At 42.4% G+C, this 3,309-nt stretch overlaps 1 non-coding gene across 1 annotated transcript; it reads right to left on the bottom strand.

Annotated features, from left to right (window-relative positions):
* Positions 1–2,455: 2,455 nt before the first annotated feature.
* Positions 2,456–2,562, bottom strand: LOC127099831 (small nucleolar RNA R71). The gene has a single exon (XR_007794298.1). It is a non-coding gene; the product is annotated as a small nucleolar RNA R71 (small nucleolar RNA).
* Positions 2,563–3,309: the final 747 nt, after the last annotated feature.

The following is a 3,309-nucleotide window of genomic DNA, read 5'->3' as shown; positions in this document are numbered from 1 at the left end:
ATAGAAGGGTTCCCCTATTCTGGACCCATGCTCATTTGTCAGAAGCTCTCCCTGGTTAGGGATAAGAGCTGTGAGGTCTGATCCTCACTTCATCCTTTCATCTGCTTCACCTTAGCCTCGTAATGGCAAGGTTAAGAGCAAACCCAGCCCGTACAGACGACTTGCTGAGGCAGTCAAACCTGTTGATTGAGCCCCCTTGTTTGGCTATAGTGGGTGCTCTGTGGATATCTGATTGACATGCCTGTTTGAGATGCTTGTTCTCATTTGATGTATGCTTATATTCTGTATGCTTGTGTGCTTGCTTCTTTCCTGGTTAGGATAGGCTTGCTTATGCAAGTAGGATAGAAAACCGAACTTAGGGTAAACGATGCATGACAACACTAGGCTCGAGTCCAGCTCCCTAGTAGTGTGTCTTTCCCCGGTTTCTGGTTAGCAATTCAGTCCCTTTCAGGGGAACTACATCGCCCTGATCCTCGTTCCAGACGAGGTATGTAGGCAGGTGGTCGTGCGAGACCACTCCGGGCAACCTTTTGTTTTTTTTGCGTGCGTTTGTTTGTTATCTGATTGTATGTTTGGGTTCGGATGCCGACGTAAGCCCAGTGATTGGCTGTCGGGCTCCACGTTTGCCCTTTTGAGTGTGTTTTGGTTCGGATGCCGACGTAATTCCATCCAGTGGTTGTCGGGCTCCATGTTTGCCACCCTTGCTTGTTTGTATGTTTTGTGTTGTTTGGCGTGCGTAAGCCGAACTACAGTGGCTCTGATTCTTGTTCCAGACAAGATATGTAGGCATAAGGTGCGATACCTTATCGAGCTCCCTTCTCTTAACCCCACCTGCGTTCCCTGTGTGTGTGTGTGATGTTTAGCAACCTTTTCTTTATTCTAGGACGTGGATCCCGTCGAGTACGATGGACGTGAGGGGTGCTAATACCTTCCCCTTGCGTAACCGACTCCCTTACCCTTTCTCTTTGGTCGCGAGACCATGTCTTTCCAGGTTTCTCTGAGCGTTTCCTTTCCCTATCTTGGGATAAATAACGCGCAGTGGCGGCTCTGTGTGTGTTTTATTTTTAGTTCGCCGGTTGATTTTTCGCAGGATGCGACAACAGGTTTAATAACAAAGTTTTTATATGAGAGTAAAGGACATAAAGAGGTTAAAATCAATAGAGCGAAAGTTTGAGGTTTTAACTGGACAGTGTAAATTGGATATTAATTCTAGATCAGGGCGAGAGCAATTTTTAGAGTTAATTAAATTCTAATCTTTTCCAAAAAGTATTTTTAAAGATTGAATGTGAGGACGAGAGTTAAGCATTCGAATTTAATTGTATAACCTAAATCAACAGAGCGAGAGTTTGAGATAAGGGTGTTTAAACGGTTAGTGTTTTCTTAAAAAGAGTTTCTACGGACTTTATTGCTTTCAAAAAATGGTTTTTGACTTAATTATAAGTGACAGCTACGTTAACATAAAATCATGGTTTATTCAACAGAGCGAGAGTTTGAGATAGAACTTTTAATCAATAAAGTCAACGGAAATGATTTATTTTAAAACCAAGAAACCGACAAAGAATTGATTCCCTAATTACGACGAACTACATACCGATATCCGTTTATTTGATATTTAATTTAGATTCTATTTTTAGTTTTAGCTTTTCCCCAAACAATCAAACATTATCCACCTTAGCTTTACGAAGTAACCTTAGATAACGGTATATCGATTCATAAGTCCCTGTGGGATCGATATCTTTTAAAACTACGCGATAGAACTGTGCACTTGCAGTTTGTACCCCAAATTCGACTCATAAAGTCGCGATCAAGTTTTTGGCGCCGTTGCCGGGGACTTTTATTTAGTCGATATCGTAACTCTTCCGTTACGCTGTAGAGACTAAGGTTTCTTTTTCTTTTCTTTCTATCGTCGATTTGTATGCCACGCACTCGCTCACAAGGCGAGCCATTCTACTTACGAATCAACGATATCGAACTATATCTCCGAGTCTTACGACGAATTCGGGAATATCGTGCTGCAAACAACCTCCCTCCTGTCGAACTTCCTGATTTCAAAAACATTTTCCCTTCGATACCCGAGATGGCAGAACCAGCTCGTGCTCTTAGAGATTACGCCGCTCCATCACAAGATGAGCCGCATTCAAGTATTGCTCCACCCGCAATCGAAGCAAACAACTTCGAACTCAAACCTTCACTGTTGCAGGCAGTACAACAGAACCAATTCTCTGGAAATCCTACCGAGGATCCAAACCGTCATTTATCCGTATTTGTCCAATACGCTGATACTGTTAAAGCTAATGGTGTCACTTCAGAGGCAATTCGACCTCGTCTTTTTCCTTTCTCATTAAGAGATAGCGCTAGAAGATGGCTTCAGTCTCTCCCTTCCAACTCTGTCACCACATGGAACGAGTTGAAGAAAGTTTTTCTTGCCCAATACTTTCCGCCAAGCAAAACAGCTATGTTAAGAGCCCAGATAAATGGATTTAAACAGAAAGATAACGAGTCTCTTTTCGAAGCATGGGAAAGATACAAAGACATGATGAGACTTTGTCCACACCATGGTTTAGAAGACTGGTTAGTAATTCACACATTCTATAATGGTCTCTTATACAACACAAGGTTAACAATAGACGCCGCTGCAGGTGGTGCACTAATGAACAAACCTTATGCTGATGCTTACCAGCTTATCGAAAGCATGGCCCAAAACCACTATCAGTGGGGAACCGAACGAACAATGGTGGAAAAACCTCAAACGAAAACCGGCATGTACGAGATAAGTAACCTTGATCATGTTAATGCAAAAGTGGATGCTCTGGTCCAGAAAATTGAAAGTTTAAATGTATCACCTCCAACCGCCGTGGTTGCTATAACTCAGAATTGCGAAGTCTGCGGAATCCAAGGTCACACTCCTACAGATTGTCAACTCTTGACAGGAATCCAAGCAGAACAAGTAAACTATGCTCAAGGAAGCCCCTACTCGCATACATATAACTCAAATTGGAAGAACCATCCAAACTTTTCATATAAGAGTAATAATGCTTTGTACGCACCTGGACAGTCTCCAAATCAAGCCCCAGCTATACCTCCGGGATATCAGAAGCCGAACCCATCTACACATAGCAATAGCGCCCCTAGGAAATCCAACTTGGAAATCATGATGGAAAACTTTATAGCTTCTCAACAACAAACCAATAAAGATTTCTTAAACCAGAATGTACACACTGGCGAACAAATTAAACAACTAGCAAGTAAAGTGGATGCCCTGGCTACCCATAACAAAATGCTGGAAACACAAATATCACAAGTAGCTCA

Source organism: Lathyrus oleraceus, chromosome 6 (genome assembly GCF_024323335.1).
Source record: "Lathyrus oleraceus cultivar Zhongwan6 chromosome 6, CAAS_Psat_ZW6_1.0, whole genome shotgun sequence".
NCBI lineage: Eukaryota > Viridiplantae > Streptophyta > Magnoliopsida > Fabales > Fabaceae > Lathyrus > Lathyrus oleraceus.
This window is presented reverse-complemented; position numbering and strand designations above follow the sequence as displayed.